Below are 16,349 nucleotides of genomic sequence, written 5' to 3' on the forward strand. Positions count from 1 at the left end.
CTAAGCCTTTGTGGTGACCTCATGCTGAGTACTAGACAAAGCCCGAGTGCCAGGAAGGCCTGGTATACATGCTTGCTTCGTTACCTAAATCACTTCAGGCAGAGAGCATTTAGCCAGCATCCTCCTCGGTTTCCTTATCCATAAAATGGGAATAACAGTACCTATGGTATTAGGTTATTTTTGAAGAGCTAAAGCATGTAAAGTCTGAGCCAACCCCATTGCATGGCACCCAGCAAGCTCCTCATATTAATAACAGAAGTAATCTAATTTTCTCCTGAATGATGCTAAAGTTATCCTGCAGGTTTTCAAAGCAGTACTGGCCTTTCGCATTCTTTCACTCACACAAGAACAGAAAGCAGACTTCCTGCAACCTGCTGACACCTTCCCTACATGTGCCCTCCAGCAGAAGTTTGCTCTTCTCACTCCTTGAGCCCTGCTCACCCTCCTTCCTCCCATGGGCTCTCACAACCACCCACCATCAGGCTCTCAGTGTCTAATAAAACCAAGCAAACTACACAGCCACAGCTGAGTGTGTCCTTTTCTGCATTTCGAAGATACTTTTGACTCACCTGTACCAAAGCCATCTCGGCACACTGAAGGTCATTACAAGGGACAGGTTCAGAGCTGACGGGATGGTTCAGGGGCAACCGTGCATTGGTAAAATGCATGCTGTCTCCAGGAACTAACTGCGCTGCCTTTCTCTTTTTAAAAATTTAAAATTTTATTTTTGTTGTTGTTGTGTGTATGGCTACTGTCTACGTGAGCGGACCACGGACAGAGATGTGTGCCCATCCTCATCTTCTGCTGCACTCTTCACCAGAGCCAAGGTTTGGAACCACACCCTATGCCCATCAGCCGCCGAATGGATAAAGAAGATGCCACTCATACAAGCAGTGGAATTTTAGTCAGCCAGAAAGAAAAATTAACCTGTCACTGGCAGGAAACTGTATAGAACGGATCATTACCTTAAGCAAGATATTCCAGACTCAAGAAACCAAATACTAGACATTAGAATGAAGAACCTAGACTTAAAAATATATATTGCAAGATAAATACACACACATATATATGTATGTATATATATATATATATACATATGTCATGGAAATGGAAAGGGGACTGTGAGGGAGGAGAGAGGAGTTAGAGGGAAGAGAGAACAATGAGAGAGAGAGAGGGTAATGGTAAAAGAAAGAAAAACAAAATATTACATGTTTTCTCTCCCATAGAGAGCTCAGATTTGCATATAAATACTTATTTATACAGGTATATATGCAAATATGTATATATGCAAATACAACATGAAAGTAGAAAGAAAGGCTTTTGGGGAAAGGAGGACTGACCTGTGGGAGGATGGGCAGGATCTTGTGAGGTTGAACGCAAGCCGAGCATAATTACATATATGAAGGTGTCGTAATGGAACATATTATTTTGTATGCTAACTTTAAAAAAGAGTTAAAAAATAGGGGCTTTCTCTTCTGCACCCACGGGCTCCTCTTGCACATGCTGTTGTGATGGATTTGCATGGGCCCTCACCAGCACTGAACAGATGCCAACGCCTTGCTCTTGAACCTCCAGAATGGGAGGTAAACAAAAGATTTTTTTCACCTCAGAAAGTATCCAGTGTCAGATATTTTGTTATAGCGATGGAAGATGGATTAAGAACTCAACTTTTATTTTCGAGCTCTTGTAAAGATATCTCTTGCCACTCTCAGAGCTGGAAAGGGCCGGAGAGGTTAGGAAGCTAGTTCTGCTCAGGGAGCTCCACACTAGAGGCTCTCTCTCAGGAAGGAAGCTTGGGTGAGGGTTGGATCACACATCTCTCTCCCTCTTCCCTGTGGCCTCGCAGAGCAGAGTCTGCAGAATGGACACCCCAGGTGCATCAGCACTGGGCTTGGCCCCAGGACCCAGCAGACACGACAGCATGAACAGGCGCTCTTCAAAGACTCGGGCGTGCCTTAAGTGGATTGGCCCTGTGCGCTACTGTGCCCCTCTATGACGAAAGCATACCCCAGACAGAGTCTGGTCCAAAGAGGCTAGAAGCCGAGCACTGCCAAACCCAAGCACCAGCCAGTCAACCCAACCCTGTGAGCAAGAAAATAAACGTCTGTAATTATTCTGTGTGAACAAAACCCAAAATGGAGCTGCTGCTGTGCAAGAACCACAGCTGGAGTTCTGACTGTGGGCTCCTGATTGCCTCCAACCAGGATGTGGCTGGTCCGAAGAGAAAGGGAAGCTCCTCGGGCAGTGACCCCACAGCCCTTTGCAAAGTGGGAGGCTGAGGAAATAAAGAATTCAGAGTCCTGGGCACCCACTGCTGCTTTAGCTTTCTACCACTTCCTCCTCTCCTCTGGTGATGGCCCTGGGCTTTCCCCTAGAGAGTTCTCCACCCCACCTCACGGTCCCTGTGGTCCAGAAAGGCTCTTTGCCCTCTGGCTCTAGTCATGGACTTGTGGCCCTGGCCTGGTCACAGAGGATCTCCCATTCTGCTGACCACAGTGAGTAGTTCAAGGATAGATACATGACACAGGCTAGACCCAATGCAGCAACCCTGGGCTATCCCAGAAACAACTGGGGAAAGGAAAGAGCCCCCTTTCCATGAGATACAGACCACAGCATATGTATGCGGGTCAGAGGGCAACTTGCAGAAGTTGGCTCTCTCCTTCCACCATGTGGATCCTGCAGATGGAAGTCAGGTCATCAGTACTTTGAGTCCATCCGTCGTACAGTGTCACAGACTGAATAGCTCTCATCTATGGGTGCCTGTAGCTGATAGTTACTGCAAATTCTAAGCAGTCAAAGGTAGCAAAAGGCCAAGGACAGATGATAGCAAGGGAGAACGTAAATGTCCAGAGGGCAGGGTCTTGCAAATCGTTTGACCTCAAGGAAGGTTCCATGCTCTGGTGAGGTGCTGTTCCCATGGCATGGGGGAGTGGTTTTTACTGGTGTGTCAATTCCATCCTGCATCCACCTGACAGTTCCCATCCCAAAGATTCCCCTACTGAATGGGCAGTTCCTCTGACCGAGCAAGATGGTGCGTGTGGTGCTGGGGATCCAGCTGAAACCAGGGCCAGAGTGTCTCATGAGGGAAACAGACGTGATTCAGACATCACACTGGCCAGGATGGAAACCACAAGTATGCTAAGAGTAGGGATGAGAAGAGCAGGTGCTTCCCAGGCTCCTGAGGGATGCTGTCAGCTGAGCGCTGGAGACTGAGTCAGCAGAGGTGTTAGCCAAGCAGCAAATACAGGAATCATGCTTGAATGTTGCACCTCTGTCTGTGGGTCCTGGGCCTTGGCTGTACTTGGATCCTTCGCCAGCCCTGTCAGGTTTGAGTTAAGGCTCAGGTGTTTGAGGAGCTCAGGAGATGACAAAGTGCACGGCCTATCTATCAGGAGGAGAGCACATCTTCGTGGAAGTATCTGGGAAAGAAAACTCTTCAGCTCCTGGTGACTGAGAAGTAAAAAAAAAAAAAAAAAAAAAAAAAAAAATGAGAGGAAAGAACCAGAGGCCCCATAGCCCCCTTCAAGGTCTCAGCCACAATGATTAGTTTCCACCCTTTAGTGTCCACCTCTTGAAGGTTCCACTGACTCCCAGTAGTGCCCCTGCCTGGTGACCGAGCCTTTAGGACACAGAATTACGGGCACATATAAGATCCAAACTACATTGCATGTAGCATAACAAACTATCTCGGAAGGAACAGCTTTGAAACCAGAGGTTTATTCTTGTATTCTGGAGGCTAGACCTCTGAGGTCAAGGTGTTGGTAGGGTGCCCACTGCATAGGACCACAAGAGAAGAACCTATTCTAGGCCTGTCCCTTGTCATGTAGACAGATATCCTCTTTGTCTGTCTACATCATCCTCCTTCTGTGTGTGTCTCTGTGACCAGAACCCCTAGTTGATAAGGATATTGGTCAAGTGGGTTCGAAACGACCATCATGGCCACAGTCTTCTTCCTGAATTTACTTTGTCTCTGAGTAGAGTTTAGAACTAAACCTCAACGAGTAGGAGAGAGGGGCCACAACCCAACCTTCCAAGCTACTGGAGGAAGGACTCACCCTCCATTCTCACTGCTTTCTCAGTCAGAGCACATTGCTGACCGTAAAGAAATCCTTTAAACAAAAACTCAGCTGGAGAGGCAAATGTCCCCCACCACCTCCAGGATCCACTGCTCAGAAAAAGCCCCACGGAAAGAAAACATCTATCTCCATATGTGAAACAGCAGCTATGCCCTCCTCAGAGGTCCACCAGAGAGAACACGTGTAAGAGAGGGCACGGCCACCATCCGTCTTTCCTGCTTCTGGCTGTTTAGAGTTTAGTTTCTACTTTTGAAGATCTTGTGCGTGTTATGAATCTACAGCATTTGGCTTTGGAGTGCAAAGGGCTGTCCTTCAGATGAACTCTCAGCAAACGCCATATTTTCATGTCAAAGAAGAGTCACATACGGTGACAGCATGTGAGTCTGATCTCCAAAATGTAACAAACACGGCCACATACACACACACACACACACAACCCTACGGGTTCTCTTTTAATGTTTCAATTTAGCTATTCACCAAAAACAGAAGAAACACATAAGTTCTTCAAACAAACAAACAAACGAACAAACAACCTTTAGTAAACAGTTGACAAAGTGTTTTAATTTGCTTCCTGTTCCTACAATAAACACCATGGTCAAGAGCAACTTGTGGAGGAAAGAATTTATTTCATCTTACAGCTCATTCTTGAGGGACAGTCAGGGCAGGAGCGGGAGGCAGGAAGTGAAGCAGAATGGAGGAGTGCCGCTTCCTGGCTTGCTCAGCCTGTTTTCTCATACAACCACTTGTCCAGAGGTGGTGCCACCCATGGTGGGCTGGGTCCTCCACACCAGTCATTAATCAAGAAGATGCCTCCCAGGCTTGCCTGGAGGCTGATGCAATGGAGGTGTTTTCTCAATTGAGGCTCCCTCTTCCCAGACTACTCTGGCTTACATCAAGTTGACAAGGAAATTAACCAGAACAGAAGTTTAGATTTCCAAATGATCATTCCATTTTATTATTACCTATTGTTAGTCTCTCAGAGTACTTACATATAAACTAAACCCTAAAGTAGGCATGAACAGAAAAATGACGCTCTCTATAGGTTGTGTTACGGTCACAGTCCCAGACAGTCATCCTCGGACCTATCCCTGTGGATAGAGAGAACTAGTGAGCCTTATTCGGATCATGACTTCAGGGACCAGGAACTTGGGAATGCCTCTACTGGGTGGTCCTTGCTGGGATCTCTTCCTGGCTGCCGTCAGACACTGACTTTGGCAGGACTCTCAATAGGCACTCAGCACAGCCACACCAGTCTCCCCAGCATGGCAGTGCGGGGGCTACCAAAAGGTTTTAACGTGGCTCAGTTCTCCCAGAGCAAGACTCCTAAGCATCTTTAGGCAGGAGCTTTGAAGCTTTTTCTGTGGCTTCAGGATTATCAGCCCGTCACTGAGATGTAAGGTCCCAGGCTTGGCCCTGAATCAAGGTGAGGAACTTGCAGAAACTCAAGGCCTTTTCTGACATAACCTTGGAGGGAACCAAGCATATGTGTTATCTACTGAATGTGGCAAAATTTTCCAGCAGCTTTTTAAAAACTGTATGTGTATAATATTTTTCCCGCATGTGTTCCTGGTGCCCACAAGGGCTAGAAAAAAAATGTCAGATCTTCTGGAAGTGGAGACACAGACAGTCATGAACCATGTCAATGATAAAAACTGAACCTGAGTCCTCTGGAAGAGCAGGAAGTATCCTTAACCACTGAGCCTCCTCTCCGGCCCCATTCCCAAAACTTAAGGGAACAAACCTTAATGATCTTACAGTGTCTGTAAGTCTGAAGTTTGGGGGAGGGGTGGCGCTTAGCAGGTTGCTTTAGGCTCAGGTTCTCTTTTGAGGTGACAGCAAGAGCTTCAGACCCCTGAAGGTTTGGCAGATGCTGGGAGATCCAGTTGAGGGGGCTCCCTTGGCATCATTGGCATAAGCTCAGTTCTGAAGCTCGGCAGCCTCCAGGAGTCCCCACAGGGCGACCTCAGGCTTCTGCTGCAGCAAGAGAGGGAGAAGAAAGAGGTAGGGGGACAGAGGAGAGAAGTACAGAGAGGGGAGGAGGGGGAGACAGAGAGGCAGAATGAGAACAGGAAGCTGTCTTTTATGATCTAATCTCTTGTGCATTGGCTTTGATTTCCTGTGATAAAATATCAGGGATAACTCGAAATGGCCACCGGTTCACTTCAGAGGCTCCTTGACCCCCATGCTGTGGGCTTAGGGGAATAAAGGGGTCAATAAAGTCAGTTCTCTGGGAGGGAGAAAGAAAGAGGTAGGGAAGGAGGAACAGAAAGAGAGAGGGAGGGAAAAAGAAAGGAGAGGAGAGGAGAGGAGAGAGGAGGGGAGAAAAATGGGAGAAAGGAGCTGGATTCTCCTAATGTTCTTATAGACATTATGGGAAGACATTCTCATAGCTTCATCTACATCTAACCACGTCCCAAAGTCTGCACCTCCAAACACCACCACACTGAGGGGTGGGGTTTCTAAGAATTTAGGGAGATGCAAATGTTCAGCCCATCTCATTACACTCCAGCCCTTCAAAATGTGTCTTTTTCACTACAAATACATCCGCTCCATTCCAACAGTCTCAAAAGACTTGACTGGTGCCAGCTTCGACTCTTAGGCTGAACACCTCAAATCCCATCTCTGTACTGTGAGAGGCAGAAGTCCACAGCATACAGAATGGTCCATCCTCAGCAAACACAGCGTCAGCCCAGCACCGCCCCCCCTCCTCCGAAGAGTAACAAAAGCCACAAATGCCAAGTCTCCAACAGAAAGTGGGGTAGGATATGCATGCCCTGTGCTAGACACTCACCAGGGTACTTTAAATAGTCTCTGGGTACCTTGCATCTCAAATAGAACGTAAGTGGTATTGGAGCCCTCCTTACCCGGGTTTCTTCAGCAGCCCCCTAGCCTCACACAAGGCCCAGCTGCTCGCACCTCCAGAGAAGCCCTCAGGTGCCTAAAGGTGGGGATGTGAACCAGTGCTCACCACAGCTGCCAGGGAAACTCCAAGGGTCTAGACTGGGGATACCTAGCAATCACCAGCAGATTCTGCACCCACGGTATCTGTGCCAGCGGCAGCAGTACCCACTGTAGTGGAAATTTTGGTTGTGTTGTGTGGATATGTTTTTGCTGTAGTCCCAAGTGTGGGGTGTGGGAATGCTTTGCTCATAGCTGATAGCAGCCTCGTGAAAGGCATGCAATCTTTGTCAGCTGAAAAACAGCCTACTGAGAGGACATGCGATCCTTGTCAACAGGAAACTGCCTCATGCAGGGGGCATGGCTGCCGCCAGCTGAAAAACATCTCGGTACGGACTCGGAGAAAGTATAAATAGGAGCCCAGAGAGAAACAGAGGATGCTTCGCTTTGCTTCGCTCCGAGAGAGAAGAGCTCCAGGGAACTCTGTGCTGCTTCTGCTGAATGCTGCTGTTGTTGCTGCTGGTCCTTATTGCTGCTTTTGCTATGCTGGATCACTGGTTTGCTGGTCTGCTGGTCTGCTGGACTGTTAGAATCCTGACGGGCAAAGAGTGAAATCACCCTGAGGAGCTCTATCTAAAGAGGTCTACATCCCCTGTTCCTACTAACCTTTCTCTCCTACCCAGTGTTGGGGTTTGAATGGTGGCAAAGGCATTTAGGAACCCAATGACCCTAACCAGCAGGAAGTAGCTAAAGAGAACTATGTCCCCTCTGCCCACTAATCTTCTTTCTCTCTTACCTGGTGTTGGGGTGTTGGAAGGGATTGGGGGATGGAGAAGGAAGAAAGAGGCATAAAGAACCCCAAATAAAGTATGTGCTATACATATTACAACCCCAAGTGTCTGCTGCAGAGCCTGTGATCGTAGGAATCAAATGTCTTCCCTGGTCAGGGAGAAAACATGGGAGAACAGGTTGCTGACTTGGGGAATGTGGGTTCAGTGGTGGCCTCTCACTCATGATTACACTGTGGAAGACCATGACTTACCAGTGAGGTAAATCTGGACCCCTGCTGTAGGCAGGGTTCTGGGACGAATAACGAAATTTGTAGGTTAGGGAGAAAGATGAACAGCGATAGAATAATCCACACATAGATATCAAATCTGATCAATAATAGAAAGGCACAGACCTTCTGCTCGAGTCTTCTGTGAAGAAGGCCTGACCCCGACAGGCCTGGAACCCACAGCCCTCGACAGTACCCCTGTGCCGACGAAGTGATAAAGACAGGGTGAATGGTGTTGGGAGTGTTTCTAGACACACAAGAGAACACCTTCACAAGGGCATGTCCCCAACCTGAGAAGCCATTCGGGAAACAGACTTTCCTACCCACCAGACAGAACAAAACCTTTGCCTTTAAACTACTGGGGGTGGGGGACACGTATGTTCTTGTTTAGTGGGTGCATGCCGGTGAACATGCTGATATGAAAGCGTGTGTGTACGTGCACGTAGCAGCCAGAGATCAACAGCAGATCGGTTTCCTCATCACTCTCCATCTTTACCTTTGAGACAGGATCTCTTGCTGGACCTGTAGCTCCTCTATTCACCGAGGCTGGCCAGCCAATGAGCTTCAGGAATCCTCCTGGCTCAGTTCCCCAAAATTATGTTTCCTTGTCTCAGTTAGGGCTTTTTATTGCTGCAACAAAACACCATGACCCAAAAGCAAGTTGGGGAGGAAAAGGTTTATTTGGCTCACACTTCCTTATTGCTGTTCATCATCAGAGGAAGTCAGGACAGGAACTCAAAGAGTGCAGGAACCTAGAGTCAGGAGCTGATGCAGGGGCCATGGAGGGGTGCTACATACAATCTTGCTCCCCCTGGCTTACTCAGCCTCTCTCTTATAGAACCCAGGACCACCAGCCCGGGGTGGCCCATCTATCACTAATTAAGAAAATGCTTTACAGCCAAATCTTACGGACACATCTTCTCAGCTGAGGTTCTCTCCTTTCAGATAATTTGTTTGTGTGTCAGTTTGACATAAGACAAGCCAGCACACTCCCACACCCCCTTTTAAGTGAGCTGCTAAGGATGCAAACTCAGCAGGCGTGCTACCAACTGAGCCATCAAGCAGCCCCTTAAACGGTTTTCATAAGGAAGGGTCACACTTCCCTCCAGCACGGAGTCAGTCCTTGAAGTCATTGTGCTTTAAAGCATGGGCTGCGGCCAACACCTTAGCAGTGGTGTACGCTGTTGGCAGCACTGATGAACTTTGGCTGCCTTAGACCCCTCACCTCCACATTCCTGCCACATGAGCCAGCCAGAAGTCCTCATTGTTTGACTGATCCTCCAGAAATCCAGCTTGCCGAGACTTGCAGCCCAATGTATCCCTAACTGACACCGCGTATTTCAGGAGTATATGGTGCTGACATGTACTAAACCTCTGGCTCAGTACTCAACGGTACTGATGCTTACTCAGTACTGCACAGTACTGACACATACCAAGTCCCTGCTTCGCCTCACTAAGCTTTCATCACACACTTCCTCTTTACAGTGCTGTTTTTAGTCCCCTGATGTTGCTTTAGATTCCCAACTGCCACCTCCTAGCTCCTGCCACTGACATGCCACGTCAGGGAGTGGCTTTGCCTGTGTCCTCTGAGTCCCATAAGCACCTTTGTCTGCACTTGACTTGACGGCTGTCACTGATCTTGTCAAAATGTTTCCCCAGAACTTGCATTATGTCAATATTTAAATAGTGGCTGTGAAAGCTATGTAATGACATTGGGGCCCTGTACATTAAGTGGAGAACCAGGATACAATTTAGATTCACTCATCACATACTCAGACAGACATGTACACATACACACGTATACATACACCCATACACACACGCGCACACACACACATACACAGACACGCACGCTCATCACATGCACACACAGACATGCACAACACACACACACTCACACACACATGAAGGCATCCATGCACAAATGGACAGTGAAAGCAAAGGCTCTAGGGAGCTGGCTGAAATTGTGAGGTTCAAAGCATACATGATTCCTTTCTTCTGTTTTGACTTTCCAATAAACATACAATGTTTTCAAAACCATGCCACTGTTCCCGTGGCCCGCCTCCTGGAAGACAGCAGAGCAGAGCGGTCGCTGAAAGCATGGGCTCCGATCTTGACTGCCAGGTTTTAAACCCTGGTCCAATGACTTCATAGGCACGTGATCCTCAGCAAGATTAAAGTCTTAGTTTACACAGCCATAGAACGGGGCTTCAAAACACCCTTTCACCAAGATGACACAGAAAGAGAAGGAAGCTCCCATCTCGCCTAAATCTGAAGCCAACATGAAGGGTTTGAAAACACAAGACAAGGCTCAAATGTGGCTGCAGCCACAGAGGGAAGATCTGAATGTCACTCACGTTCCAGTGTCCCAAGACATCCTGGCTCTGCAGGCAACCTAAAGACCCCAGGAACACCCCTGGGAGAAGGCTGGCTGGCAGTGGAGCCTCAGCGTGCTCCCTGAGCACCAGCCATGATGAGGCAGAACTGTGCTGAAGACTGAAGCACCTGATCAAACAGGCTCTGGGGACGCGCCGTGGAGCTGGGCCTGGCTACAGGAGAAGGCACACGTGTTCCTCTGGCTCTTGATGATGCTGCTTTGAACATCATAGCCGAGAAAACCTGGGGTCGTCTAAACTGAGCCCTGCCAGCTGATTCCAGGTACACGTTCCTCCATCATTAGCAAAAGGAAAAAATGAAAAGCTAAAGCAGGCGGGCAACGACAGCAAAACGCCCACCTCGGAGTGAAGCTGCGGGTCCGTCAGGTGATCATTTGGGAAACACTTAGGGTGATCGAAGTCGGGGTACGGTGCCTTCTCAGCTGGTGAGGGAGGAGACCACAGAGGCAGAAGGTGACAAAGCTCTGTGTTTCTAGGACACACTCGACTGACCGACTGACCGGGGCCAAGAGCTTAAAGACCTTTTAACCTCACACTGCAGGGGTCTGGAAACAGACTCTTGAGGAATTTGGCACAGCATGGCTGTATCACAGAGAAATTGGCTAATTTAGATCTCACAAGGCAACCGCACTTGAGGATCGAATGAACTGAAGAGAACAAACCACTCACTCCCCCTGCCCCTCTCCCTCCCTCTCTCCCCCCCAACTCCTACTCCCACCACCTGGCAGAGAGGCCCCTCAGGAGTCCTCTCTGACAGGTGTTGTCCCTTCATGACCTAACATTTCAGCTCCTCATGGGCAGCTTCAGGCCAGACGCTCAGCTGTTGTCGGCCACTCTCAGTGGGCTTGGCTCCAGTCAAAGCCTTTCAGGAGAGGACATAGCCCCTTTTATCCCAGATAGGGGCTGAAAAGGCCAAAATTCATCTCCTAAGACATGGGGCCTGGTCCTCAGCTGCTCCATGACACACTGGTCTCTGGGAGGAGGCTCGGTGTATGGCTTGTATGCACACTGAGTGTTCCAGAAAGAAAGGGCCTTTCCCAAAGGCTTGGCTTGCACAGTGTTGGAGCCTTTGCTTTACAGGCCGAAATCTGAACATTTCCAACAGTACCTGGAACAGACTTCCCGAGAACCTCCCGATGCTTCTGAGCCTCACGTGACTGTGGCTGCTTCCCACCAAGGCCTTATTTATAAACCATCGCTGGGATTCTCCTGGCTTGCCTGCCTCTCATCTAGTCCCAGAATGGTGACACCCCTAGTCTCGTTTATGTGTGTGTGTGGGAAAGGTTAATTGTGTGAGGTGCCCGCTGATTGCTGATTCCCAAACCCAGTGCCAGGCCATTGCTTAAGCACGTGACCTCAGGAAACTGGTTTCCATCTTTCCAAACTTCCATTTTCTCATCTTTAAAATGGGTACAGTAGCACCGTGCACGGCAAGGGGTCTGTGTAGGGATAGAGTAAGACCGCTGACAGATATGGAGTCCGGCAAGTGGCACTTACCAAACGCCCTCACAGTGCCAGTTACCTTCAGCATCACCTGAAGTCATCTTCAGATCACAGGTGTCACTGTCTGCCTCTGTTGACAGGCTCATGAGCATTAGTGACACAGTGAAAGTACTTTGACCTGTCTGCAAATAGAATACACCTTTTGCTGAAAGGCTTGGTGTCAAGGCAATATGTCATTCACCCATTCTCTGTTGCAGAGAAGTCTGGAAATTTCTTTTTCATGTGAGGGGAACTGAGACACCTCATCCCACACTGGGCTTTGATGTCCCTGGTCTACTGTTCCTCACCTCTCAGCATCTTTTCCCATGGCCTTCCCAGCTTTCTTACAGGTGTTTCTGGGTGTTCCCAAGTGTCTTTCAAAACTTCAAAATCTGCCCCCTCCTTCCATCCTCCCATGCCCTCCACTCACGATTTCTTGGCTCCCAAATCTGCCACCTGTTCTGTTCCCACAGCCCCTTTACTGGTCCCTCAGAATCCACTCACTCTCATCCCAAGAGCTTAGCAGAACTGGATTTTCTAGATAAAGACTTCCATTTATAAATTGTACACAAGGTCTGTTACAACATAGGCCCCATTAATCCACATGTCCTAGCTCTAGTTCCTCCAACCCTGTCCTTCCACGGAAAAATAACTCCAAACTGAACTTCAACTTCCTGCCTAGACATGGGCTTCCCACTGCATGACTCAGCAACACCAGGAATTCTCTGAAACAGGGACCCATCAAGCTTTACAGGCTCTTGTCAAGATGGCCTTCTACCATTCTCTAAGTCTCTCTCTCTCTCTCTCTCTCTCTCTCTCTCTCTCTCTCTCACACACACACACACACACACACACCAATCCTATAATTTCAACATATACTCTTAGCCTAAGAAACCTTCAAGCCCACATGGCCCTCATCATCTAGCTTCCATTTCTACTTATTTTCAGGACTGCACCTGCATATTTCTCTCCCCAGTACCCCAGCTTCTCAATGGCCATAGCCTTGGAGACAGTGATGCTCACTCAGGATAATTATCTGCCTCAATCCCTGTCCCAAGTCTGCCTTTTGCCTCCTGTCCCTACCCAAAGCCCAGGTGTCTTCCGAGGATATCATTTGTTTCATTTGCTGCTGGACCAGGGGTGGTGGTTCGCTGTCTGGACTCCTTGTATCACTTGCCACAAGTGGAGACACTGTCCTGAACACCTCTGTTTCCTTAACATGGCTCCTAAGCCAGAGTGGTGGCACTCGCCTTTAATCCCAGCACTCAGGGAGGCAGAGGCAGGCAGATTGCTGTGAGTTCAAGGCCAGCCTGGTCTACAGAGCAAGTCCAGGACAGCCAAGGCTACACAGAGAAACGGTGTCTTAGGGGGGAAAAAAGGGGGCTCCAAAGATTTGATGCCACAGCCTGGACTCCTGATGTACTTTGTCACCATGACAGTGACATTGGTAGAATGTTGCCAGCAGCAGCTGAAAACACTTTACATCACGGCTCATTTAGAATTCTCAAGTCCCAGGACATAGGTATGACTATCACCACCACCCCCCTTTTCACAAATCAGGAAATGGAGACAGACACAGGTGAGGTTCTTGGCTGAAGACTTCCCAGCTATGTCCAAGGCTGCACCCCACCCCACATTGCTTGCCGCTGTGATGGGGGAGCAATCTGAGGGCAGAGGGGCTGACAAGCAGGCAATTCAAAGGTGGCCACACACAAGAGAGGAGAAGGCCTGACATTTGCGGCGATGGAGGACATTGTACTGACTGCCCTGAGCCACGTGCAGAAAGCCAAACGCAGTATGCTCTCACTTAAACGTGGAACCCGAGACGCTGGAGCACAGAAGCAGGGAGGGAATGCTGGTTAGGAGAAGCTGGGGAAGAAAGGAGGGAGATACTGGTCAAAGGGGACAAAGTTTCAGCTTCAGGCAACACTTTAAGAGACTATGGTGCCACATGTGATTAAAGTTAATCACAAGGTATTATATTCTGGAAAGTCACCCAGCCAGAGGGGGGATTGTGTTCTCATCTCGGAACACGAGCATGTGAGGTAATGCATATGCTAATTAGCTCAAACCGGCCATGCCTGAAACATACACATTTTCAAAATACCACATTACATTATGCTAATGAAGAAAGATCCTTTTAAAAGATTTAAACTGATGCAGTTGGCACAGGAGTCCAGCCCCTTAGCCGCCACCACCACCTTCTTGGGGAGGGCAGAGTACTCCTCATTCAGCACCTGCCTCAGGGTCTCTGCTTCCTCAAACCACTCACCCCCTCAGGCTTCGAGGCTCAACTTCACAAACACACTTCTTCTAGTGCCCCTCCTCTTCTCCCTCTGTCTTCTCATCTCCCACCATCCAACTCTCCTCAACAGAGGCGTGGACCTCGCCATTGGTGACAGCTGAATGTTATAGCCTGAATGTCTGGGTCCCTCTCAATTTTATAGGCTCAAATGCTCACACTCAGTGTGATAGCATTCAAAGTTAGGCTAATTGGAGGGTGGGCAGAATTATGTAAGGTCATAATCTATATGATGAGATTAATACCATTATTTAGGAAAACATACACAACTCCCTCTCTCTCTCTTTCTCCTTTTCTCCCTTTCTGTTCATATATACAAGTCAAGAGGAGAGAGTAGAGGCCTCAAAATAAAAGCTACCCTGCTGATACTATGTCCTTAGACTTGAAGGTCTGCTGTTAAAGCTGCCTGCCAAATGTTCTGGCAGCCTGTGCTGACCACACTGAGATCTCCATAATGTCATTTTTCAAAGTCCACCTCCTTCCCAGTGTGAATCCCTTATCAGCTCAACCCTAACAGTATCCAAAGCCCATCAATACATCTGACCATTGACCCAATCACCAGAGGACATCTGTCCTCCACCAGTCCCTTTCAAACACCCTTGGCCACACACACCTGCATTCGCTTCCTCACTCCCACCCAGCAAAACCCAGTCCTGATGAAGTCCATCTTTGCCCCACTGTCCCTGCTCCCAGAAGCTGAATACGGCTGGAGACCATAGCCTACCACATCCGCTCATGCAGGCCAGGCCATCACCGCCCTGAAGAAGATCCTTTGGCTCTGTCCAGCAGCCAGACACCCTTCTCCCAGTCTGTCCCTCTTCCTCTCACCTGCTGGATCCTTGCCTTCTGTCTTCCACCTTCCCACACCTCCCCACCCCATGGAATCTACTCACCTGTCATAGTCATAATTCTCATACCATTCTCCTAAGCTCACTCTCTCCAGACTTCCGGCCACTCCAATTTCCTGAGGATGTTCTTTCCAAGGCCATCAGCCTCCCAGGTACTTAACCCAACCCGTTGGCTGTCTTCGTGACCTTGACCTCCCAGCCCACTCCCTTCTTAAATACACTGTGATGTCAAACATAATCAAACCCTTCAAAAAGCAAACACTCAATTATGCAGACACAGGTGGCCAAAGCGTGTTCTCAGAGGAACCCTGAGGTGATGTTTGCAAGTGTTGCCTAGGGCCTTTGAGTATCAAGATTTGTTCAGAGCCAGGATTTCAGTGGAAGACGTTTCCAGCACCAGAAGAGCCATTTGGCTGGGCTAAAGACAAGAAGCTAAAGCTTTATAGGCAGATGGGCTTCAGGCTCTGTCCAGTCCAGCAGCCAGGAGCTCAACAACCACTGCTCATGGCTGTGCAGACCCTCCTGGCGTCGCTGCCCTCCTATGTTTACAAAAGACGCTCCTCTCTCTTCCTCACACCTCTAGGGAGAGACAGTTTCTCCTCAAACTTGATGCTGCCTTTGGAGCCCACTCATGACTCATCCCCATTCCTAAACTGACTATCCAGAAGAATTAGGCTAATCTCCACCAGGCCCGTTTCCAGATCTTGGGAGTGAGAGTTAGGGTCCTCTTCAGTAAAAGGAAAGGTATGGCGCCTGGGAGATGACCGCTTCTCATTATGGGGCCTTCAAGAACCTCCGATAGCAGCCATCTGTCTCCACACAGGTTGAGCCGTGGGAGTCTGATGTGAAGCTAAGCCTTCTGAGGTATGAGTGAACCTGCTCCAGGCTTTGGAGAATGGCTTTTTTGAGAAATTAGAGGCAAGAAGGCCAAGCACACAACTAAGTGTTGAATTTTCTGAATACCCAAAAGCACTTAGAGAACAGGCTATGGCATTAAGTCCTTGGACAGACCTGCTCCCAAGAGCCAGCTTGTCCTGAGAGACCTGATTGTGAGGCACACCAGGAGATGGAACTGAATGCACAAGGGAAGAAGATCCTGAGCAGCCTCGTCGCCTCCTGTGCGCCTGCAATGCCTTTACGTGAGTGAGGATCTATGTGTTGGCCCAGAGCACCAATCCCGAGCTGTCTTGCTCTCCCTCCACTCCCAAAGATGAACAAGAACTGAATGCCACACAAGCCTCCGCTCTCCAAAGAGCTACGCTGACTTATATGCCCCAAAGCCTTCTTGTC

Source organism: Psammomys obesus, unplaced genomic scaffold, assembly GCF_907164565.1.
Source record: "Psammomys obesus unplaced genomic scaffold, mPsaObe1.curated_primary_1811, whole genome shotgun sequence".
Taxonomy (NCBI): domain Eukaryota; kingdom Metazoa; phylum Chordata; class Mammalia; order Rodentia; family Muridae; genus Psammomys; species Psammomys obesus.